Here is a 27,482-nt window from a genome sequence, read left to right as displayed (position 1 = left end):
CTGACATTTACTTCATGTGAAGTTAAATGTGAACCCAATTAAGACGAATTAAGGGCCATATTTATACTTTTTTAGCGCCGCATTTGCGCAGCTTTTTGACACAAAAGTGGCGCAAACTTACAAAATACAATTGTATTTTGCAATATTGCGCCACTTTTGCGTCAACAAATGCTGCAAATGCAGCGCAAAAAAAGTATAACTATGGGCCTAAGTGTGCACTAGTGAATTTTCCTCTAAATTGACATGCGTAGGCCTAGATCTCTTTCAATTGGAAAAACTGTTTTCAATTTCTGTCTGCCTGTCATTTCTTTGTAGGTGCATTCTCATGAACTGTTATTTTGGAAATAAATGTAGATTTGTGTTAGTAATAGAGAGCTTGGGAAAAAGACTTTGATGGAAGAACATTGAGTGACCGAGTGTGAGCTGACAATCCCTCATTCTAATTTGTTACAAGCAATGTCTAGAGAACCAAGAAGAATGTTGTTTTCAGGACTGGTTCGAGAAAATCTGTGAATGTTGCAAGTTTACACTGTGAGACAGGAGAAGGCAATGCAGGTACTGATGGCATGAAAATGGGTGTTACCTAACTGATTTGAGTGTTATTAACTAGTGTCTTACAGATTAATTTCAGACCTTTGACTCTTTCCTTGTCCCAATGCTTTGTTGAGTGTGGCTTAGGCTAACACAACTTTCTCTGGAAGACTCGACCTAACTTCTGAAATGCCTGCACCTTCTTCATCATATGCTTGTGCATATATTTTTTTCCTTTTTACAATAGCTTCCCGACTTTTTGATATTTTTTCCCATCAAGTTATAGATTGGATGACCTTAGATTTTAACCCATGTATAGTAAGACTTTTCTCTCAACATCAGATTTTAGTGCTAATATTCTGTATTGATGTAACAGAATTTTGGTTTGCATTATGCTAATTCACCTAAACTTCTCCAGGAGGTTTGGTTATCCTCTTGTTATTCTGTATGTCTGCAGCATGCTTTTGTGATTTGTTTATATTAACCTGACTGTTAACTTGTGTCCTTATAGTGTGACCAAATTGGTTACACAGTAAGTTAATGTTGATCTAGGTGAGAGCTAACTTTTTACATCTCTCCTTTTGACAAAAAAGGCCAGTCGTCTAGGTGATGAAAGAACTGTGTTGCCAGAAAGCTTGTTGCCCCTATGGCGAGGCTTTACCACAGCACAGCTCATGTGGGAAGGGATTTGATGGTGAGATTGTTTCGGCAGACATGGTTCAATCCTAGGTTTAGACTGATGGCTGAAACATTGTGTCACAGATGTGTTGTGGGCCAGCAGATGAATGTAGGCAAAATAACTGCAGTAACACTGAGTCACATAGGGAGATCAGAATGTCCCTTCAGCACAATGATGTTAGATTTTATTGTGCTACCTTGGGACAATGGATTGAGGTACGTCCTAGTGATTGTATGCATTTTCTCACGCTGGGTTGAAGCTTACCCGACTAGGAGAAATAACAGTCTCACAGTAGCAAAGTTATTGTTAAGAGAACTTATTCAACGGTTCGGGTTCGCAACCTCTCTGGTGTCAGATCGTGGAACTCATTTTAATAATGAGGTCCTGTAATCATTGTGTGTGGCATTACAAGTGGAGCAAAGACTATGTTGCTGCTATTGACTTGAGGCTTCAGGTCAGGTGGAAAACGTCAATGGAACACTGAAATCTAGACTGGCTAAAGTGTGTTTCCACTTTTTTGACATGGCCTGATGCATTGCCCCTTGTGTTGATGAGTCTTCGCAGTGCTCCTGGTAGGAGAACAGAACTGTCTCCCCATATAATTATTTTGGAAAGAGCAATGAGATTGCCAGCTGTGCCTGCTAATGCACCTGTGAACATTAGATGACATCGTTCTTGATTACTTTAAAGGACTGGCTCATGCGGTGCATTCTGTATCCATCAGGTTAAGGAGGCTACAACTCTGCCACAACAATGGCAGTGCTGTGACCTCAGATCGTGTGACTGGGTTATGGTGAAGAAGCATGTGCGCAAAACATGAATGGAGCCTCAGTGGAAAGGACCTTATTAGGTGATTTTGGTCACTACAACCACTGTAAAGTGTGGAGGTCTCCACAACTGGGTGCATGCAGCACATACTTACAGAGTCCTGTGTCCCCTTGATAATGTAACAGAACCTCTCCCTAAAGTGCCAGCAGTTACAATGAGATGACGGAAGCAGGTTAGTCAAGCTGCTGGGGAATAACAAGAGTCTGGGATAGCACACATTCGGTCTGAGGTGGGTCTGAGTGAATCAACAGTTTAAGTTGGTACAGGAAGGTCAAATCCAGAGGTGTTGACTGCATCAAGCTCACTGGTGAAGGACCTAGTGCTACAGCAAAGCGAGTTGTGCATGGAGACCAGTGGCCAAAAGAACAGAATTTACCTGAAGTACGAGTGCCACACACCATTCTGGAAGAGACTGAGGAATTTAGTCTTAGTGACAGTGATGGTGAAGGGCCAGTAGTTTGGAGAGGTACTCCTCACCTGAATGGACATATTTTGCTGCCAATGATTGGTAGAGAGAGTTTAGAATGATTCTAACAATTCAAATCCAGCTGAGACTCCTTAAACTGAACTTTGTGGCTGGACTGAGCTTTGAGGTTACACTGCCATTAGACAGACTGAGGCATTCTATCCTGGATGTGGGGTTGTCATTTAGAAGAACAAAGAGTAGGAGTAAGGAAGATTCACAAGGCTTTTGTAACTAACCTTTGAACTTTGTTCCATGGACATTGTTTGCTACTTTTACACACATGGGAACTAATAGAGAACTTTGTTGCAACTGCATTTTTATTAAACTGGTTTGGATTCAGAAAAGCCATGGAACCTGGAAACAATACTAGTAGATGTAGATGCTTGTGTACAGGAGCGGTAGTTGCAGTGACTATTACTGATTGCCTTGCTTAAAATACTGAGCTTACCTACACCCTCTAATGTAGAACGAATTACACCCACAAGCATCCCAAAGACACCATTTCCCACGACAATCGTTTATCCTTATTCAATGAGAAAGAGTTACATGTAAATCCATCTACACAAGATTATTCACTGAATGTCTGTTCCAAATAGCTTTATTAGTATGTTGACACTATGGATGCTAGGGATTGCTACGTGTGTATGCAGTTGCCTGCATCTGCTGCAGAGGCAATCCCTATCACCATATTCCTCTGACTTATGGTGTGTCCTGTAGTTTGTTTCTGAGTCTATTTTATGGAAAGGGACATCTCCAATATTATTATTCGAATTGTGACTATGAGCCTGATTTAGAACTTTGCGGACAGCCTACTCAGCCACAATATTGACGGATATCCCATTCACCGAAATCTAAATCCCATTGAATAAAATGGGATTTATATTTCAGTGGACAGGACAGCTGTCAACATTGTGGTGGAGCGACCTGTCAGCCAAGTTCTAAATCAGACCCTTAGTCTTTTCAGAAATGCCTTTGCTGACACACTTGAATCGTCAACCTGATGCTAAATCATTAGAAATAGTTGGACATTTCTTTAAGCCTACTATGACATTAGATACAGCTTATGCACATAGTCACAACCTAACATGCATACTGATGGATGTTTGTAATAAATTCATAGATTCAATAGAAGATAGGACAAGAAACATAGTGGCCAGAGCTGCAAAATATGCATGTTCACGAATATGGGCTAAGGAGGAGCTCAAACATAAGGTAGCAAGAGACATAGGGGGTCATTACAACATTGGCGGTAAAAGACGCTTACTGCCGTGCAGAAGACCGCCAACACACCGCCGCGACCGCGGAATTCCGCCACAGTCATTATGACCCACAGCTCGGAATCGGCCAAAATCCAGACACCCACACAAGTCCGCCACACCAAAGGTCAGTGATGAACTGGCGATAACAAAACTTCCACCGTCACGCCAACAGGAATACGCCCACACTATCACGACCCACGAATCCACGCTTTCAACCGCGGTATTCCATTGGCGGTACACACCTCCGCGCTCAAAATACACGTACATTTACAAAACACATCCACATTGGACAATTCGAAATACACACACCTGATACACATACACACACCACTCCCACAAATCCAATACAATATAAAACACACACCCACAACACCCACAAACTCTTACGTCAACAATTGCGGCTGAAGGCCAGAGAGAGACACCACCAGAAAGAACAATATCATCCACAGGCACCCTACACCATCACTCACACAACATCCAAGCACCTCACACAACACACCTCTAAATAGTACCCCGCACATCACAACACATACCACCCCACACATCACCCACACCACCCCATGGCCCCGCAAAGACACCCCAGGTTCTCTGAGGAGAAGCTCAGGGTCATGGTGGAGGAAATCATCCGGGTAGAGCCACAGCTATTCGGATCACAGGTGCAGCACACCACCATAGCTAGGAAGATGGAGCTATGGCGAAGAATCGTGGATAGGGTCAACGCAGTGGAACAGCACCCAAGAACACGGGATGACATCAGGAAGAGGTGGAATGACCTACGGGGGAAGGTGCGTTCCGTGGTCTCAAGACACCACCTTGCGGTTCAGAGGACTGGCGGCGGACCCCCACCTCCTCCCCAGAACTCACTACATGGGAGAAGCAGGTCTTGGCTATACTGCATCCTGAGGGCCTCGCGGGAGTAGCTGGAGGAATGGACTCTGGTAAGGAAAATCTTTCACTACTTCATCCCCCACCCACCTGCATCCTATCACATACCCCTACCCTTACCCCCATCACTCCAACTCCTCACGTATGTCCCAATATCACAAACCACAGATCCCAAACCCAAGCCCTGCATGTAACACCAAAGCATGAACACCCATCACCAAAGCATGGCCACTGCACATACCCATGCACCCCCCTAAACCATTATCACACAAGGTCCTACACAGGAATGCAAGCACTGGGGTACAGGGTCATCCACCCATTGCACACCATGGCACACACATATGCAATAATGATGCCTTAACACCCCTGCAGGACCCCTACCCAACGTCACCGGACAAGAGGGTCCAGACATGTCCACTCCGCCCACAGAAGAGGCCCACAGTGATGACAGCAGCTCTGTCCAACTGGATCAAGATGACCAGCCCGGCCCATCTGGGACCTCGGGACAGTCGGTTCCCCTCACACTGGCACAGGCCACTACAGAGCTACCCCCCCTCTGGAAACACCAGCACAGCACCCACTCAGTGGGCCCATCCCTCTGTCCCCAGGACACGTCAATCAGCAGTGTGTCCACCACTACAGGGAACCCAGGCTAACCCACCACCCAAACAACACCACGGACCTGGGGGCAGTGGCAGTGGGCACACGGTTCAGGGGACAGAGGCCCAGGAACACAGGGGAACTGGGAGGGCTGCTGTGCGACAGGGGGAGGACAGGCCAAGGGGAACCCACTCTCCATGAGGCCCTCTCCAACATCATGGGAGCCTACCACCGTTCCCAGGAGACGATGGCAGCAGGATTGTCCAAGTTTCAGGAGACCCAGTGGCTGCAGGAGGAACAGTATCTGGGCTTCAGGGAGGAACTAAAATCCATCAATTCCACCCTGGGCACTATTGTAGGGGTGCTGAAGGAACTCGTCAACACCAGGAGGGACACTGTGGCACAACAAGGGGCCCCTGACACTAGCCTGGACGATGAACTGCCCACCACCTTGGCCGGTGCTAGTGCACAGGAGGCAGCACCACAGGACCACGACACCAGCACCCCACCCCCTGCAGATGGAGAACCACCCCGCAAGTGGTCCCTGAGATCCAGGACAAAGACAGAGAACAATGCCAAGACCACCGCCAAGAAATGAGACCACCCGGAATGTCATCCTTCTGTCCCATTTGTCACCCTGTCCATCCATCAACTGCCCCAACTCCACTTCCTATGCCCCTTTGGACAATGCACCTGTGAGACTAATAGACTGGACTCTGCCATGGACATTCCTCCACCATCACCCCTGACCATTTTACAAACCCCTCCACTATTTAGCACTTAAATAAACACCCTTAAATCACAAAACAATCTGGAGTCAGTCTGTGCTTTCACAATTGTGTATTTGCAATAACTGAGGGAAATAGCAGTGTCCATTGTATTGTAAACATACCTATGTCACACAGCTCTAGTCCATGCGGAAACAAAGCAGATGTCACACAGTGGGACCCACATCTGTGAAAATCGTAAGGGAAAGTGACAACTCAGTGACCATACACTGGGTGAAAATGACAGACAGATGAGAGGTAGTAGAATTAAATCAGATGTAGCAGGCAGTGTTGTCTTCTTACCTGTGTCTCACTGAAAGTATTGGTGGATCACTGTGTTCCTGTTGTCTATGTCCTCTTCTTCTGTTTCCTGTCTACACTGTCCACAGGCTCCACAGCTGCCACAACACCTCCATCTGGACCATCCTCCTGCAGAAAAGGCACCTGTCGTCGCAAAGCCAAGTTGTGAAGCATACAGAAGGCCACGATGATCTGGCATACCTTATTTGGTGAGTAGAATAGGGAACCACCTGTCATATGGAGGCACCGCAACCTGGCCTTCAGGAGGCCGAAGGTCCTCTCTATAATCCTCCTAGTTCGCCAATGCGCCTCATTGTAGCGTTCCTCTGCCCTTGTCCTGGGATTCCTCACTGGGGTCAGTAGCCATGACAGGTTGGGGTAACCAGAGTCACCTGCAAATGGTGAGGGAGAACTGTTAGACACACACTAACTCAGAGGGACATCCCCAGACCCAGACATCCCCAGACCCAGACATCTATTCACACTCTTAAGGGTCCATGTCCTCACCTAATAGCCACACACGGTGCCTCTGGAGTTGCCCCATCACATAAGGGATGCTGCTATTCCTCAGAATGTAAGCGTGATGCACTGAGCCAGGAAATTTGGCATTCACATGGGAGATGTACTGGTCGGCCAAACACACCATCTGCACATTCATCGAATGGTAACTCTTCCGGTTTCTGCACACCTGTTCATTTCTTTGTGGGGGGGACCAAGGCAACATGTGTCCCATCAATGGCACCTATGATGTTGGGGATATGTCCCAGGGCATAGAAGTCACCTTTCACTGTAGGCAAATCCTCCACCTGAGGGAAAACGATGTAGCTCCGCATGTGTTTCAGCAGGGCAGACAGCACTCTAGACAACACGTTGGAAAACAGAGGCTGGGACATCCCTGATGCTATGGCCACTGTTGTTTGAAAAGACGCACTTGCTAGGAAATGGAGTACTGACAGCACCTGCACTAGAGGGGGGATTCCTGTGGGCTGACGGATAGCTGACATCAGGTCTGGCTCCAACTAGGCACACAGTTCCAGGATTGTGGTACGATCAAGTCTGTAGGTGATGATCACATGTCGCTTCTCCATTGTCGACAGGTCCACCAGCGGTCTGTACACCGGATGATGCCGCCATCTCCTCACCTGCCCCAGCGGACGTTGCCTAATGAGGAGAACAGCGAGCAGAGAGTCAACCAAATCTGAGGTACGTAAACACAACTTAATCGGAAAATGTTTGCAAATCTACATATGGCTGTATTAGTGTTTAAGCAAGGCCTAGATATGTGTGACGCAGTCCAAAATAATGCCATGTGGGCCCCTGAAATGGCAGCTGCCTGACCTGTAAAGTGGGACAAGGGAATATGAGGTAACTGCGCTGGCGTTGTACACCATCGCGGTAGGTGGTCAGGGACCGCGGCGCAATCCTGCATTGGTTTATATTGTACCCTATGGGTCCCAGGAGCCAATGACGATGTACGCCGGCGGTGACGGTATGCACCGCGGCGGACGTGACCGCCATTTTCTCTCTGTTAAATCACTTGATACCTGATCTTTGACAGGAGAGGACCTACACTGCAAGTGCTGCTGTGACCTCAGTCTGGAAGAGACAATGGCTTGTGTGTCTGGGGAAAGGGCCCCTGCCTTCAGCACGGAGGAGTTGGAGAAACTAGTGGATGGGGTCCTCCCCCAGTACATGCTACTGTACGGTCCTCCAGACAAACAGGTGAGTACACTGTGAGCATGCTGTATGGGCAATGGCTGTTTGGAGTGGTGTGGATGAAAGATGGGAGGGGAGAATGAGGCGTGCATGAAACGACGGTGAGTGCATGTGCGTCATGGCAAGGGTAGGGATGCGGGTTACTGACTGTGACAGTGCGGACGGTTATATCTTCTCCTTTTCCCCTGTACTATTTGTGTAGGTCAGCACCCACCAGAAGAAGGATATGTGGCGTGCCATCGCCAAGGAAGTCTGGACCATGGGGGTCTACCACAGACGGGGCACCCACTGCCGGAAAAGATGGGAGGACATTCGCTGCTGGAGCAAGAAGACGGCAGAAGCCCAGCTGGGAATGGCCTTCCATGACCCCCCTGATGTTCCGGATCCTGGTGGCGGCGTACCCGGAGTTGGATGGGCGCTTGAGGGCATCACAGCAGCCACAAGGTGGTGAGTACATTCTCATTCAGCTGATTCAGCACCCATTGTAGGTGTCTGGGTGGGGGAGGTGGGCTGTGGGTTCCCCTAGGCCAGGGCGAGTTTAGTAGGCAAGTTCCCTTCTGAAGGCAGGCCCTGTGGCACCCCACCCCACCTGTGTACAGAGCCAACTAAACCTAGTCAGGCTCTTGTGACATCCATGTGTGCAGCAATCGAGCATAGCCTTGTAACCCATGTCCCTGTGATTGATTAGGGAACTCCAAGTGCACGGCGTAGTTCAGGGGGCTGCTGTGTCTGTAGTGTCCGCCAACGGTAGCGGTATTGCATGCACTCAACATGTCTTTCTTCTTTCTTCAGCCCCCTTTTTGTGGTCTCACTGTTCTTGTGTGCATTAGCATCATCAGGCGGAGGAGCAGTGGCATCGGAGCAGGAGGGAGCTGCATCCCACATGGCCCTGGAGGGCGACACAACGGAGTCTGAATTCACCAGTGGGATGGAGGGCGAGGGGAGCTCCACGGCGGGGACAGGAGCTGAGACCAGCGATACGGACTCCTCCTCTGATAGGAGCTCCCTTGCGGTGGCGGGCCCATCTGTGCCCCCGCATCTACAGGTACAGCCGCCACCACCCCTACCAGCACCGCCCTCCCAGCATCCCCTCAGCGTTTGCCCCATGGCCACTCACCCAGCAGGGTGGGCATCTCCTTCGCCCCAGTCACCTCAGCCCCTGCCCCTGTCACCCCTGCTGCACTCAGTGAGGAGGCCATTGACCTCCTCAGGTCCCTCACTGTTGGGCAGTCTACCATTTTGAATACCATCCAGGGTGTAGAGAGGCAGTTGCAACAGATCAATGCATACCTGGAGGGCATTCATTCTGGTCAGGCAGTCCAACAGCAAGCTTTTCAGACTCTGGCCTCAGCACTGATGGCAGCCATTGTCCGTGTCTCTAACCTCCCCCCTCCAACCTTCTCCACCCAGACCCAAACCCCTGTACCTTAGCCTATCCCAAGCATACCATCAGACTAGCATGCACACACGTCAACACACAAGGGAAGCTCAGGCAAACATAAGCACTACACATCCCACTGGCACTCACGCAAGCATCATACACATGCAGACATACCAACATCCACTACCTCCACTGTGTCCCCCTCCTCCTCGTCTCCCTCCTCCCTCCCTGTCTCGTCTCCACTCACACCTGCATGCACTACATTGTCAGCCACTACCTCCATCACCAGCACACCCACCACCACACCCCGCTCACGTGCACTCACCACCCCACTACCATTCACACATCCCCTGTGTCCTTTCCCATTGTGTCTGTGAGCCCACCTCCCAAGGTACACAAACGCAGCCACACACCCACCCAACAGCCATCCACCTCACAACAGCCTCCAGTTCATGCACCTTCACCCAAAGTCAGCAAACGTACACCTCTTACAACCACTACCTATTCCTCCACTCCCAAACCCCCTCCATCTACCCGTCCCAGTATGCCCAAAAAACATTTCCTGTCCAACCTTGACCTCTTTCCCTCACCTCCCCCACCCCTTCAGTCTCCTAGGGCCCGCCTCTCCAGGTCCCAACCCAGCGCCTCAGACACAACATCTGCGGGAACAGTGGTGCCAGCAGTAACCGGCTTCTGGAGTGCACCAGGCAGCAGGGCAGCCAGTGTGGCAAGGAGCCAGAGCACGGACGGTCCCCCACCTCAAAAGCATAAAAAGTTGACCAGTCCCCGGCGGGAGAGAGGAAAAAAATCTGCCACCAAAGCCGCTCCCAGGGGTAGAGTTGGGAGCGTGGAGAACTCTGCGCCACCATCCAAGGTGGGGAAGGGGCACAGTAAAACCGGCAAGTCTGGGAAAACCTGCACGGCGGACAAGACCGCAACAAGCACCACTGCCAAGGACACCGCTGCCACCAGCACCGCTGAATAGGACACCGCCGCCACCAGCACCGCTGAACAGGACACCGCCGCCACCAGCAACGCTGCCGAGGACACCACCGCCACCAGCACCGCTGAACAGGACACCGCCGCCACCAGCACCGCTGAACAGGACACCGCCGCAACAAGCACCACAGGCCAGTGAGCGCCAAAGATTCCGACACTACTGAGGCCGCCACAAGCAGGATGACGCACTCTGGGCACAAAGCCCCCTCCAGAACCAGTGGAGAAAGGCATCCACTACATCAGTCCTTGGCAGGATGAAGCACTCTGGGGCACAAAGCCCCCTCCCGAACCAGTGGAGAGATCCATCCACTACCTCAGTCCTTAGCAGGATAAATTACTCTGGGCACAAAGCCCCCTCCAGAACCAGTGGAGAAAGGCATCCACTACCTCAGCCCTTGGCAGGATGAAGCACTCTGGGCACAAAGCCCCCTCCAGAACCAGTGGAGAGATCCATCCACTACCTCAGTCCTTGGCAGGATGAAGCACTCTGGGCACAAAGCCCCCTCCAGAACCAGTGGAGACTGTTATCCACTTGAGAGACTGTGGCTTTGCACTCCCCAGGATGCAGCAGTGGGCAACCCACCCACTGTAGAGACTTGAGAGACTGTGGCTTTGCACTCCCCAGGATGCAGCAGTGGGCAACCCATCCACTGTAGAGACTTGAGAGACTGTGGCTTTGCACTCCCCAGGATAAAGCAGTGGGCAACCCACCCACTGTAGAGACTTGAGAGACTGTGGCTTTGCACTCCCCAGGATAAAGCAGTGGGCAAACCACCCACTGGAGAGACTTGAGAGACTGTGGCTTTGCACTCCCCAGGATACATCAATGGGCATGGAGCCCCCTCGTGGATCTGGCGTCATGCACTCATCTGGCTGAGGTGCCCCCCCTTCCCTTCCCCCTGAGGTGCCTGTTTTATTTCTATCTGATGCCCCAGCAGTGTTCTCTCCGTCTTGTTCGGGTATTGAGTGTGGGCCTTGCCTATGCATTTTGGGCCCAGTGGTCCACGGACTATGATGGTGGAATCCCTTGGACTTATATTCTTGGTGTATATATCTGTTCATAGTGTGAATATCTTTATATATGTATATATTTTTGATTCATGTATTTGAATATATTACAATCATTCGACTCATTTCCTTTTGTCATTGCATTCTTCCAGGGGGGACTGGGGGGTGTAACTGTAATGTATCATGATGTATTAGTGTGTGTGTTGTCGTGGGTGAGGGTGGGGTGGGGGTGTTGCATGTGTATCACTCTCTTTTCCCTCCCCCCTCCCCTGTGTCGTAGGTGCAGTACTCACCGGGGTCTTCGCCGCCGTCTTTGTTGTTCCTGGTAGAAAAGCAGGAAGATAAGGGCTGGCAGTATCTGGAGCTCGGGTTCCATGGCGTCCTGATTCCTCGTGGGGTGTGTAGAGGTGAGCGTTTTCCCTTCCAACTCCTGTTTCCGCTGTGTTTTTGGTTGCGGTGAATCTGCCCTGGGAAAGGTGGCGGATTGAACTGTTGTAATTCTGTGGGCGGTACATTGTCCTCCACTTGTCTGTTGACGGTTACCGCCGCAGTATTTGTTTGTACCGCCTTGGCGGTCGGAGTGTTAAAGTGGCTGTCTATGTTGCCGGTTTCCACGGTCGTGATTCCAATTGTTTTCCCCCGGCCTGTCGCCGGTTTTACCGCCACTTTAACATCGACCGCCAGGGTTGTAATGACCACCATAGTGTCTTTAGCATTAGATTGGCAGCATAATGTGAGATTAAATCTGCTCATTACGACCCTGGCAGTCTTAAGACCACCAAGCCGCGGTGGCAGTCTGACCGGCACCAATGTGGCGGGCCGACATCCACAATTACGACAGAGGCGGTTGCGCCACAGTCAGACTGCCAGCACCGCCACTTCTCCACTGTAGGAGCTGGTGGTCCTAACTTGCAAAAGCAGCACAGAGAGCAGTGCTGCCCTGGAGATTACGACCCCTCCTCTCTGCCAGCTTTTATATGGTGGTAGCACCCCCATGTAAAGGCTGGCAGAGACGGGGTGGAGAGGGACCCATGGAGGCCCCTGCACTGCCCATGCACTTGGCATGGGCAGTGTAGCGGCCCCCATGGCCAGCCCCGTCAGGCTTTTCTTGTCTGCTTTGCTGGTGCACCCTATGCACCCTAACATTGCCGCCATCTCAATTATGAGCCGGCGTCAATGTTGTGGGTTGTTTCCTGCTGACCCAGAGGGAAACTCATAGTAGGGGCCGCAGGGAGGGGACCGCACTGGCGGTACCCTGACAGTGGGACTTTGGCAGAGGGCCTTTTCCATTCGCCGAAGTCCTAATGAGGCCCTATGTGTATATATTAAGAAGTCCAAATTAGACACACATTTTGAAGGGAGGAGTGAATGCAACCATACCTTTGAACTTAGAGGAAATTACATATTATATTTAGATGGTGAAGATCCTGTGGTTCTTGGAGTTCATTATGTTTGTGGTAAAAAATGCTTATTATAGGTTGCCCAGGGGATGGTATAGAACGTGCTATATGGGAGTAGTTTTTCCAAAGATTTATCATGTGAGACATCATGATAACCCCACAAGAAATCCTGCACGGATGAAAAGGGGTGCTAGTGAAATTGCCAGAGACATATTTGGTGCAATTATTTCATCGGTAGGAGTGACACTGAATTCTCACAAGATTAGAAATCTATCCACTATAGTTGATAAGCTGTCTACAAATACAGTGGACGTTTTTTTAGTTATAGATACTGAGATGGTAGCGATTATATTAATGATGTTGCAAAACAGATCTGTGTTAGATATCCTCCTAATAAAGGAGGTCGGAGTCTGCTGGATGTTAAAAGTTCAGCAATGCTGTACTTACATTCCGGATAGAAGTAAGGACTTGAAAAACAAAATTAGGAACATTATTAACTTGAAGAAAGAAGTGAAATAACTAGAAGTAACAGATGTATGGGAAGCAATAGGACATGGATTGTCTGCTATGGGCAGATGTTTCGGAAATCTTGGGAGAGAAGTTGTTGAAAGCATCTTGAGACCTCACTTAATAATTTCTCTTTGTGGATTAGTTGTATTTGGACTCTACAAGGGATACAAAAGAATACAGATGAAGAAGGGAGTAAGGAGTAGTAGGGCAGACAGAGAACTTGAAACTAGATGAAGAAGATATTATGATGAAATGAATAATCTGGAGCAATTCAGCCGAACCTTTCTGAACCAACCTCTGAGGTTTTGAATGGTTTATGAGGAAAGAGATTTTAATCTAGTTTGATGGCTTGATTCACCATCACAGGGGGGATTTGTGGCATGCAAATTTTGGTTTGCTTCCATCATTTACATCACAACTTCAAACTATATGTACAACAAACATTTTCTATAGCATGTGTTCTAACGCTATTAATGTACATTTTTGCTCTCAAATTTGGTAACGAAGTGCATTTACTTTAGAACTAGGGAATCATATACATTGTGGCGGTCATTCTGAACGCGGCGGGCGGCAGTTACCGCCCGCCATGCGGTCACCGTCGAATGACTGCCCTGCGGTCAAAAGACCACGGCGGCCATTCCAACTTTCCCGCTGGGCGCCCTCCAAAAGAGCGACCGCCGGCCCAGCGGGAAAGCCCCTGCAACAATGAAGCCGGCTCCGAATGGAGCCAGCGGAGTTGCAGGGGTGCGACGGGTGCAGTGGCACCCGTCGCGATTTTCACTGTCTGCTAATCAGACAGTGAAAATCTCTGTGGGGCCCTGTTAGGGGGCCCCTGCACTGCCCATGCCAGTGGCATGGGCAGTGCAGGGGCCCCCAGGGGCCCCATGACACCTGTTCCCGCCATCCTGGTTCTGGTGGTGAAAACCGCCAGAAACAGGCTGGTGGGAAGGGGGTCGGAATCCCCATGGCGGCTAAAACCGGCGGAAAACCGCCGGTTCCCCTTTTCTGACCGCGGCTTTACCTCTGCGGTCAGAATAGCCCAGGAAGCACCGCCAGCCTGTTGGCGGTGCTTCCGCTGCCCTCCGCCCTGGCGGTCAGAGACCGCCAGGGTTGGAATGAGGGCCTGTGTGCCTTAACTTTATTAAATGAAATGTAATCATTTGAAGTGAATTAGAAACAATCCTCACATTAATGAAGTGTCTTTACCTTAGAAATAAAAGGAATTTCTGCTGACGTGCGCACTAATGTTTTACAGTTCAGTGCAAGAATATAGTTCTTATTCACATTTATGTTCATGTATTCAAAGACAAATTGCCTTTGTTCTAGCTGTAACATGAAGTCCATTTGAGATCATTTAATTGACATTTACTTTGTTTGAAGTTAAACGTGAATTCAATTAACAGGAATTAAATGTGCGCTAGTAAATTATACTCTTAAATCGGCATAAGTAGGCCTGTATCTCTTTTCATTTCTGTTGCGTGTCTTTTCTTTGCAGGTGCATTCTCATGAATTGTTCGTTTGGAAGTAAGTATACTATTGTGTCAGTAATAGAGAACTTGGGAGAAAGACATTGATGGAAGAACATGGAGAGACTAAGCGTGAGCTGACAGTCTCTCATTCCAGTTTGTTACAAGCGATGTCCAGAGGACCAAGGAGAAAGTTGTTCTCAGGACTGGTTTGAGTAAATCTGTGAATTTTGCAAGTTTTCAACGTGAGACTGGAGAAGACAATGGAGGTCCTGATGGCATGATGGATGTTCTTAACTGATCTGAGTGGTATTAACTAGTGTTCTCACAAATTGATTTAAGGCACTATCCCTTCAGAAGTACAGACCTCTGACTCTTTCCTTGTCCGTATGTTTTGTTCAGTGTGGCTTGGGCTAACACTTAACTTTATCTAGAAAACTCTTGACCGAGCTTCTGAAATGCTGACACTTTCTTCTCTAGATGCTTACACATATATTTTTTCCTTTTTGCAATAGCTTCCTGGCTTTTTGACATTTTCCCATCAAGTTATAAACTAATTTAGGTAGTTGATCCCAGATTTTACCCATGTTTAGGAGGGAAGTCCGAAGACCTTTCTCTGAACATCATATTTTATTGCTAATATTCTCTATTGCTGTAATTAAACTGGTTTGTATTATGCTAACTTGCCTAAACTTATCCAATAGGCTTGGTTATCCTGTGGGTATTCTGTATCTCTACAGCAAGTTTTTGAGATTTATTTATATTAACCTTACTGTTAACTTGTAATAAAATTCATTTACTTTATATCCCAATTTGGGTCTTTAGTGTGTGACCGAATTGGTTACACTGTAAATTAAAGTTGATTTGGCTGGGAGCTATCTCCGTACAGTTTTCCTTTCAATGAAAAAAGACCCATCACCTAAGGATTTATGAAAGACAGCCCAACGCTCCTTCAGCACTCTCCAACTTTAACTTTGACTACTAAGAGACACAACGAAAATGAGGGACAAGACGTATGTACAAAATGTTATGGATTTTTGAAAAATAAAGGGAAAGGATAAACAACAGTAAAGTGTGCAGAAGGAAAAAGCACCATACATGGTATTCAGAGGCCACGTACAACAATCCTGCACACACTGATGCATCATTGTCATTCACAGGATGTGAATTAACATACATGCCATGTGAAAGAAGGCCCGCCTCAGCTCTCTCTCATACTACAGATTAAAAAGGAAATAGCACTCTTGGCGACATGTACAGACAAGATCTTATGAATGGATACAAAAAGGATATGAATGTCAAACACTTTCATACATGTGGAACCAGTCATAACCAAACAAGCTGCACAAGGGAACAACAGGATAGTCATTCTTCACAACTAAATTGATAAACAATATCTGTGGGGATTCTGCTTTAAGAAACACATAGTCAAATAACCATAATCCGCACATTCTCAATTGTGTTATTAAGGCAAAGAAAAGGACTATGACCATGATGGAGTGACCTTCTTGGTACCCCACACTACTGTCCCGCTGTTTCCATGCAAAGAGTCATGAGACCCTATGCAACCCCAAGTCTTCCATCTATCAATCACTTTAAAATGGAAGAAAGCCTCAAATGTTGATGCACAATTGAAAAGGCTGCTACAAATCTAATATTAGAAGCACCCACCCACATTGCAGCTGCTGATGTTGCCTTTTAGCTACTACTTCCTATGCCATCACCTTATAGTGTGACACACTCTGCCTTTGCTTTTACTGCAACATGCACATCATCGATTGTCTTGAAGCACCTGCATATCATGCAGCACACATTTGCCCACTTCTGGCCTGGCTTGACTATTCATACTTCTTTTTGAGTCTGGCTCCAGCTGGGGTGCTGGGTTCCTTATCAGAGCATGGGAGTTGCGAGGATTGCTCCAAGGATGGCAGGCAGGACTGCAAACAGCATAGGTTTCAACTGGAACAACACACCAGGCCACAAGGTAGGATGACTGCAGATATGCATGGGTACAAATATTCCCACAGTGGGTCTTCTACACCACTTACCGTGTGTTAATGATTACAGACCTGAGCACTGGGTTTTCTCGCTTAAGTACTGCTTCTTTAGTTATTTATTGTGGGAGTTTAAGTAATGCTGTTTAACCTTGCCTTTTATTTGTTTCCTAAACTGAGCTGTTCAAGGGATCAAACCTTCCTGTTTCTTCTAACCCTTCGTTTGAACATGCTATCTTGAACTGCACCATTATTTTGGGTGTGCCAGAAGTGTAGCTCTGGTGTTTCATGGCTTTCCAGATATATTTTGTTGTTGTCTTTCATTACCTAATCTACTTTCTTCTTCGGGCTAACACTTCTGTAGGGGGAGCAGCATGATCTTTCCCCATTTTTAGTTAGTAAATATTCCCATTCTTCTATTGACGGTGGTGTTTTACTGTGTGCAACAGCTCCCAGCCTATGGGCAATACTCAATCCAGGGAAAAGACAGTGCTGTAGCTCTCCATGACTCTCTCCAGGTCCCACTTCTGCCTGAGCCTATTCATTTCGTCGAAAGCACAGGCTAAACCTGCAACCTGTTTCCCCCGCTCTGATACTCCAATCCTATTATGTTTTGCTCCTGGCTTGCTACTCCCGTACTGATCATTCATTTTACAGGAAAGCTATGCCTAAGGTTTCTTTTTTAACTATTATGGCCCAGATTTATTAAGCTTTTATTTCTTTGTGCCCCCTTCACACCATGCAAGGGGACGAATGGCAATGCAAAACCTAGAATGAGATTTACCATGCCACGCAAGGCCACCTTGCATGGCCCTGCATGACATGGTAATTCTGGAGTCACGCAAGGCTGCCTTGCCTCATTCTGCTTGGTGTGCACAGTACATGATTGGAGTGTGGCTATTTCCGCGCAACCACCCATGTATTCTGAAGCATTTCCAAATTTACCAGCACTGGTAGACTGGGGAATGCTTTAGATGTACGCCTTCCCACCAGAGGTGCAATGAGGAAAAATATCTTAATTTCTCCTCCTCATTTTCCTTTTTCTAAGTATGCAGCACTCTGCAGCACACTTAAAAAAAGGAAGATGCCTCTAAGGACTGTTTTTGTGCAGGAAGGTGTCTCTTCCTGCACAAAAACAATCCTGCCTGTAACGCAGGCATCCTTGCTTCATGGTGCTAGGGTGCTTGCTTTGGCGCTAGGCTACAGATTGTGTGCCAACACAGGCAGAGGACAGGAACGTGCTATCTTAATAGATGTAGTGCATTCCTACCTTCTCCCTGACACGCAGCGCAGCAAGTTGCCTCGAAGTGTTGCGTTGCATGAAAAATCTTTAAATTCTGCCCTATGTTCCTTCTGATACAATCTGGCACCATTATTTTTTTCGAACCTTTTTTTAATTATGTTTTAATAATTAATTTAGGAAATTCACAACATTATATTCCTTTATTTGCCCAAAGCATGCTCAACTGCCTCAGAATCCGTGGCTCCTTATAAACAACTAATTTGATTTTTTTAAATATTTATCGTTATTCACTTTGTTTAAATTCGGACATTTGCTCTCAGAACATTTCAGGGTATGAGCTGACCCAAAGCAGGCAGGGAGAGGTTGTTGTGGGCACAAAGAGTTGAGGAGAAGGACACAAAAGGTTTCAACCCAGAACTTATGCCTTGCAATACAAACTTTACTTAGCACAATCTACCGGTTTGGGCACCTTCTAGAAAGAAAGATTCCCCCACTCTAAACCCCCTCTCCTGAAAGATAGTGGCCTCCGGGAGGAAGGTGAGGTAAAGGCCCCAACATCTTGCCCTTAATATCTAGGTGGTGTAGTGAGCAGAAGTGTGCCCTACGAACACCCATGTACGTTCGTGCATGTGGACATAATATTGTGACAAGAATATCAAGGACAAAAATATTGTGAAGGTGAGTTTTTATGTGTAAGCAAAGTTTTCCTATATGTAACTCCACATATATGTATCTTGATAATTATTATGTATATATACGTCGATGTGGAGTTAGGAATAGTAAATCTATACTTATCTGTTTGCACTTACCTTCTGGATATTTTGGTCCTAGATATGTTTGACATGATATTCTGTTCACACAATATTTTGCTACAGATATTCTGTTAGTGATCCATTATTATTTAGAGCTATGCTAAAGGGTTTCTTGTTCTGTTCTGTTCTCAAAAACAACAATAATTGGCTAAGCCAATAGGTTGGCCCTTGGCAAGTTGGTGCAAAAGTTATTTTTTCATTTTTTACCGCACTCAAATGCCACATAACTAAAAAGTAGACAAAAATAGTAGCAAACATGGCACCACCAAAACATAATGCCAATACATTTGTAGCAAAATATATAAATGAGAAAATATTAGCCACAGCTCATAGATTTAATAGAACAGTAGTGGTGCTTACGAGCATGTAGATGTGCTTAAAACAGGTGTAGAAACTCTTTATAGTTTTAATGCATATCACAAGAAAATATAATTCTTATTAGTACAAAGAAAGAGTGCTACTGGCTTTGAATTGCTGCGTCCTGAAGACAGTTTAAACACACAAGAATGATATAACCAAGAAAAACTAAAAAGAATGGAAAGAAAAATGCATTAGCAAAGTAAAGTATTGTTCCACCTACCCTAGCACTAAAGTTTTAGGTGGGTGTGCACACTCATGACCATGTAAAATACCAACACTTACAGTGCAAGTCAGCCCATGGATGAAGAGGGCTGACCAGTTGCCCATGCTATATGGCTGTAGTGGGTGGAAGCAAAATATGAATGACAACTTAGTAAACCAATGGATAAAGAGGGCTGACCGAATCCCCTCAATATTTGTATTTTTAGTTACTCATTGTATTTCAGTGGTGGTCGGTCCCTCAGGGTGCAGTGGCCCAGCCCACATCCACCCACTTTTTTTTCAAACATAAAGAATGTGTGACAGGCTGAGCAGAAGTCAGCCTTACAGACACTCTTCATGTTCAGGACAGGCAGCCAAGGGCTATAGATGCACCAAATCTGCAGGTGCCTGGCTGCCAGAGCTTAACTTTTCCATGCTGAAGATGTCACAGTCCTGAGGGTGTGGCCTCCTCAGCCCCCTAAGCCCTAGGTGATCCTCTACCTATTAGTGAGGGCGTACGTCACTGAGAGCCTCAATCCTGGATGCTTCTGTTTTAAACTCTGAAGTGCCCAAGGCTGAGTGCCTATATGTATTGCTCATCATAGACTGGGGAGGGGCCAGCAGTCTCACTGACCCTATCCCACTCTGTGACAAGGTTGGGACTATCACCTCTTCTCATTGGCTGACCCATAACAATGTCAGCCAATGAGAGGAGCCAACAGTTCCAATCATCAGGAACCACTGAGGCTTCCCTCCTGCCACCTGAGTTCACTGCTGAGGCCTGGTGAATTTTATTTTCTTAATATTTGGTGGTTTGGTGTGTGTATGTGCATGTCAGCATGTATGAATGCATGTGTATTTGTCAGTGTGTGCTGTGAATGGATGTGTGTGTGTGTGTGTGTGTGCGCGTGTGTGTGTGTGTGCTAGTGAACGCATGGGTGTGAGTGAGTGTGCATATGTACATGTATGGATCCCACCTGCTCAAATTACCAGCTGCCACTGTTGTTTTGATTACATGAGGCTGGAAACCAAACTAGGCTGTCTCTAGGCCAGAGCTAAAAATGTTTTCATGCAAACATTTGCTCTATTCTGTTTTTTATCCATTTGTGAAGCATGCAGCCTGTTCATTTGTGGCATATGAGAGAATAGTTTTGTGTACAAAAGCCTGGGTAAATTAGGGGTCGCAGCTATTAAGACTTTCATGCCATTTGGTGCCCCTTGCAATGCGCTTGCTGCTCCTTGTCTCATTGTCATAAAAGCAGTGGCTCTTCTCCGTTTCTGTGCTTTTTCCCACTCCTTACCACACTAAATAAGAAGTTTTTGAGGGGTTTGAGGGGCTATCCTGAGGGGTCAGCCGTGTTATGTTGTATGGAGTAAAAGGGTGTGTGATGCCTCTTCAGATGACGTTGCTATTTTGTTGAATTGATGGTCATGGTCATAGTTTGTATCTAATTTCCCTCAAAATATTTTTGTGCAGAATGTGGATTACAGGCCTACAGGGCTAAATTGTAATTGTAAATCAGTGAAAACACTGCCTGTTCAAAACCGAACAAGAAAACAGATGTGTGGAACTGTGCTGAAACAAAGGGCCTAACTTAGATTTTGGCGGGTGGCTTACTACGTCACAACGTTGATGGATATCCATCCACCAAAATATAAATCCCTTAGGAAATAATGGGATTTATATTTCAGCGGATGGGATGTCCGTCACCCCTCTGCCAAATCTAAATCAGGCCTAAAGTTTCTGTTTTCTCTTAGAGTTTGTTTAAAAATGCATCCTGACTTGTTACAAGATGCGTTTTTGATTATCAACTTTTTCCAGGGTAATTTTAGAAAAGCCATTTATTTTCAGATATTCGTATTACTTTCATACATAATTTAATTTTCAGGATAGGTATGTTTATTGTCCACAGTATCTTAATAACTGTGATGCATCCATTGGTTCTTGGGACTAAGTTATCATTTTTAATATGATGCACTGCAATCTTGGCAGTAATAACAAATAGCCATGAACATTTATCACTGCTAACTAGTTAAATTTCCGTTGGCTATAGAACTTTTGAGTACATTATACCTTTCTGTACTTTACAGAATTCTGTCTTACTGCGCACCCTCTCTAAAGTGAGTTTTAGTTTTCATATACTTGGGACTGCACACCATAACACACGATTTACGCAAATTTGTGTGTAGATCTAAATGCTTCATACATGTTACAGATGAATCTAAAAGGTTTCACAACACATTTGCTATGCGTGCCATAATGACTGCTTCATTCACAAAGAATAGTATGGGAACTAGATGGGAATCTACCACATCCTGGCTCGCTAACCTGAGACACACCTCACTGTCAATGATTTAGAGTATAAAAAAAAGGGACCAGAAAACACGCCTGACGTATTCCCTTACTGATCCTAAATGAATTTGTATTTATTCATATGTCGCTCGATAGCGTACTCAGGCAGAATTAATGGAGTGAACTTGTGCCAAAAATGTAACAGTGGCCTGATCCACTTCCTTAATTAACATTTTATGGCACAATTTGGATGGATTCACTCAATCAAAGGCACAATATAAATCCATAAACGCTAAGTTTATAGCCCACCTTTAGCCACATGGTATTCTCAATGATGTTGCTAATAATGTACAATTTTAGAAAAAGACACGCTTTGCTTTGTTAAAGAAACACATTCTGCTATAGAAGGGCGATTTTGTTGAAGCTGTTCTCCACAAGGTGCAGCTAACAATGGGCAGTGATGGAAATTAGAATATTCATTTTCTGTTTAGTTTAATAAATAAAACGTTGATTAAACAAGAGATAATGGAAAAGCGCTGCAGAGTTCTTTGTGACTGTCATTATTGTGTCATTTCTGCAATATATGGAAAACAGTTTTTGAGTCACAGTTAAATACGAGTTTTCATGCCTCCTCATTTTGCACAACAAAGCAGACCAGTGTAATAAATTAAAACGATTGTGTGTGTGCATGCATGCGTACGTGTGTGTGAGTTCATGTTTGTGTGCGCGCGTTGTCATCACAGGCAACACCGGTACCTTTTGGCATTCTGCCCCGTTCAACCACCTTTATGTTCCCTGAGTTATTCAGCCTACTTGCCTGATTTCATTATTGCCCCAAGTTAAGGCCTCCGTGAGGGTCCAGTGCACTATTTGCAGTGCAGGTGCTATGCCCTTGACTTACCCCCTAGTAGTGACTTCCATTTGGGTCTTATGCCCTAGTTTTTGTTATGTGCCGTGCCCTTTGGTGGTTCCCAGCCCTCCCTAGCCCTTACAATCCAAGTACTGAGATCACACAAGATTTTGAGCAGATCGTGAGCAGCGGCCATTTAGAAGGCAGTCTATATAAATACCTTGTCCCTCCATGAGACCGCACATGGCTTCATGGAGCTGCAGGGGAAAGGACGATTCTGGATCCCTGTCCCACTTCCATGATCCTTCACCACTGCTTCCACCGGACCCATTTCAAGGACATCTCCATGGTGTTTTCTGTTGAAAGAGAAACAGAACATCAATCTTCCAACTATGTTAGTGCACTAACATAGAGACTGGCAAAAGACTAAAGTGATATTCAAAACAACGCATACAATGACACAGACTAGCATTGCTTTTCAAAAGAACTCCCTCAAGAAAAAGATCAGTGTGGTTTTTGAGAAGCCCAATTCCTACATGATATCTGAGTTAGTGTACTGAATGTTAAACAAGATACAGACTTTCACCTTTCAGCAACCTTATCAAGGACTAAGCAGTTAAGACTTGACTGTGAGTGATTGAAACAGTTCGCACAAGTCAGAAATTTCCAAAAACCCTTTAGCAAAAGTGATACTTGCCCTACCGGATAACTCCACAAACAAGATAATAAAGTGATCCTTGAATAAGCAAGGTTCCTCAGAAACAGAGGTTGAATACCCAATTCAGGCCAGGAGGAGCTACATTCTCTCGATCATCCCCAACTCCCTTTCCTTTCATCCATGTCTGCCAATGTCTGCATAGGCAATCGCACTTTGAGAGTTGCGCAGAGGGGAGAGGGTAGACTATCCTCACTCCTGCAGAAGAACTGTGGTTTACAAGTGAGTGGCAAACATCAGGGTGTGGGATTCATAGTTCTGAGATTCTTGTTGACTGGGGTCAAAGCGGTCTATTGAAATTCTGTTTGGTTGTGTTTCCTATTGTTTAGATCAGAGGCAAATTTGAAAGTGGCCAACAAAGTTGGAGTAGGCTAATGGTTTGCTGGGTGATTTCATATATACTGAATAGTGACTGGCTAGATTGGCTTATGCATCAGTATGGGTCATTCATGCATGGCTATGTGTATTGAGTAACATTGTTTGATATATTCTTCAATTATGTGTGCGAAAGCTCATGGAAGTGGTGCTCAGTCTTCTTCTGGATTTTTTTCAGAGTGTTGGGGTACAAAGTAGTTAGCACCCATGACACATTTGCAATTCTGTGAAGCCCACAAAGAGGACCAAGAATCAATATTGAAATTTAGTAGATTTGTTTCAAATTAGTAATTTATGAACATATCACAATCAGATTATAAAGGTACAAAAATCAGAATCAGCAAGCTGAAACGCCCAAACAAATTCAGTATCTTCAGTATAAGGCATAAATATTTACAGTCACAACAATGAAAAAACTAAGAAATAAGAATTGGCCCTTCCATAAATTAGTTTAGATATCTTTGATGAAGTAGGAATAAAAATGAAAGACATATAATTAAGTTCTAGGCTAAATAGGATTAGACTCAAGGATTTTGGGATAGGGCAAGGACCGGTGTCAGCATCGTAAAGACCTCAATGGAAGTCTTCAGAAAGTAAGAATCCAGTGTTAGCACAAAGCTCTATACTGCGAGGACAAAGATTCTAAGGGGATTGCAGCTCTCAAAGTCAAACGAATTCTGCCTTTACTCTAACAATGTGAACACTAAATTAAAATGGAAAGTTCCAGGAGCATCTGTATCCTCTGACCATGTCATCAAAACACCAATTATTTCTCCTCACTGAGCGCAATCACAACATGGAGTGATTCTTCCATCCCACGGAACTCTAACAAACAGGTCGACCTTGAGTTTCTTCTTCCCAGATAAACAAAGAAAAGGAGACCCACCAAGTCATCCAGTAAGTGCGAAGGTCTTCTTTCATGGCCTCGCTGTCCCTAATACACAATACTTTCTTCACTAGTTAAACAATGAAGAATGTGCACCTGCAAAGGAAATCATGCAAAATAAAGATAATACTTTTCACACGTTCAAATGTAGGCCCGCTTATGTTAATTTAAGCCAAACTATTGTGCACTTCTAACATTCAGTCATAATTGTAAGCATAATATTAGCATAAATGCAAAGCATGAGCAATAAAACAAAAACACATGAGCACGGCTCCTTTCAATAAATGCAATACTTTTAAATACAAGTGGAAGAGTGAATGAGAACTACAATTTCACGTTAAAGCTAAACATTAGAACTCACATGCATAAATGAAAACACCAATTCCTAGAGTGAGTGTACTTTCAATAACATGGCCTGATGCTTCACTTTACATTAATAAGGTTATGGTACACACCATGTAGGATGTCGATTACATTGTTAGGTTATTTTTGTCACGTGTAGGGGTGCAGTCAAAATCATGCTGCTTAATAGGCAAATAGTGCTAATTTTTACTTCAATGTTTTGTTAACATAGGGGGTGATTCTGACCGCGGCGGTCGGCGGTCGCCGCCCGCCAAGCGGTTCCCGCCGAAAGACCGCTCCGCGGTCAAAAGACCGCGGCGGTCATTCTGGCTTTCCCACTGGGCTGGCGGGCGACCGCCGAAAGTCCGCCCGCCAGCCCAGCGGGAAACACCCTTCCCACGAGGAAGCCGGCTCGGAATGGAGCCGGTGGAGTGGGAAGGTGCGACGGGTGCAGTTGCACCCGTCGCAAATTTCAGTGTCTGCAAAGCAGACACTGAAATTCTTTGTGGGGCCCTCTTACGGGGGCCCCTGCAGTGCCCATGCCATTGGCATGGGCACTGCAGGGGCCCCCAGGGGCCCCACGACACCCCATACCGCCATCCTGTTCCTGGCGGGCGAACTGCCAGGAACAGGATGGCGGTATGGGGTGTCAGAATCCCCATGGCGGCGCAGCAAGCTGCTCCGCCATGGCGGATTCCCATGGGCAGCGGAAAGTCGGCGGTACACCGCCGGCTTTCCGCTTCTGGCCGCGGCTGTACCGCCGCGGTCAGAATGCCCGGCGGAGCACCGCCAGCCTGTTGGCGGTGCTACCGCCAACCTCCGCCATGGCGGTAATTACCGCCAGGGTCAGAATGACCCCCATAATGTATTGAGGTAACTTTAATAGTGACATTGCCCTTTTGTGTTAGAGACAATATTTAAATGAACAAGACGTCAGAGCAAAAAGCTTTGGACTACAATGGAAGATGGGTGATCGCATTGATTCCAATTAACTTTAAACAAATCAGTTGAATGGAAAAAGACTGCTACAAGCAATCATGAAAATGACCTGTGTGGATAACAAGAGTTATAACATTTGGAGTATATGGTGATGCACTGCGATGAAATAAACACCAATCTGTAGTGACAAGTTGCATCTTTATATGAGTTGTATTTGCTTGTTAAGCGATTAGCACTTTTCTAAACAATCCTAGGGAACACGAGGCCCAGGTGAGATGTTCACATGTCCCTAGTTGTGTAAAATGGGCACTTCTGAATGATGAGGAGAGGCTAACAGGGATGAGATGTCAACCTTATGCTCTGTACGAGTGCTACGTCAGCATCAGGTGTTATGTTATGTCATGTTATGCTATATGTTCTGTTATTGTATGTTATGTTATGCTGTGCTATGCCATGTTATGTCATGTTAATAACATTTGTAAAGCGCAGCGACTTAGAAGGTCTCCTGGCGCTGAGGTAATAGCCAGATGACAGCATCCAATTATCAATAAACAACTATTGAAAGTAGAGCCAAGTCTTCAGGGCTTTTCCAACAGATAGCAAATCTTGCAACTTGCATAAAGAGAGGGAGGTTGAATTCCTCAGAAAGCCTGCCCTGACTGAGAGTGATCTACCCTTAGTCTCACCTTCTGGAAATTGGATGCAACTACCCTGGCTTCAGAAGGACACATATTTTATGGCAGCTTCCAAAGCATACATTTTACTTGGAGATAACAAGATCCTCTTCCATTGACAGACAAATGGTCCATACAAAGAGACTTGAAGCTAATCCTCTTCGAAACAGGGAACCAATTTATAGTGTTCTGAGCTGTTGAAGCAGATGTTTTGTGGGTTATTGCAGTGACAATCTGGAAACCACATTCGGAATCCATTGTAGTCGTTTTAGGAACACTGCAGGGATACCAAGCAATAAAGCTCTGCAGTAGTGCAAGCAGCCTAAAATAGTGGCCTGCACCACAAAATGATCTACCAAAGCAGGAAGGAATGGTAGGTTTTTGTGCAGAACACATAAAGGAAGGAAGCAGGTAGTAGACAAATGGTTTATCTGATAGGTCAAAGACAAATACTTGTCAAAATAGTCATCCACATTATGCATGGTAATGGCTGGAGAGGGTGGAGAGTCAAGTGAATCTGGCCAAAACTCCTTAAAGTGACTGTAGAGAGGAAGCCACTGGACTAGAATAAGAGTTGTATTTTGTCAGCAATAAATCTCAATGAACTGTTAGCCAGAAAGCCAAAGCTGCCAAGCAGTTCTGAAAGCCTGTGTAAGGATTGAGCACTGGCTCATCATTTGAGATCTGCAGCTTAGTATCGTCCGCATAAATTGTCCACATAATTAATTAAATTGACTCCTTCCAAACATATCAACTGAGCCAAAGGATATAAATATAAATTAAAGAGTATGGGATACAATAAGAAGCCTTATGGGACATCCTGCTCTAGAGATTTAAACCAAGAGCAGTATGGGATCAAGTGTACTGCCTGCAATCTATTTTCTAAATAGGTACTAATCCACTGAAGGGCTGTATCACAAATACCCAGCTCTGCCAATCGTAGGAGCAACTTGTCATGGGATACCATAACGAAGTCAGCAGATATGTCCAACACCACCAATGC

Source organism: Pleurodeles waltl, chromosome 4_2, assembly GCF_031143425.1.
Source record: "Pleurodeles waltl isolate 20211129_DDA chromosome 4_2, aPleWal1.hap1.20221129, whole genome shotgun sequence".
NCBI classification, from domain to species: Eukaryota; Metazoa; Chordata; class Amphibia; order Caudata; family Salamandridae; genus Pleurodeles; species Pleurodeles waltl.
This window is presented reverse-complemented; position numbering follows the sequence as displayed.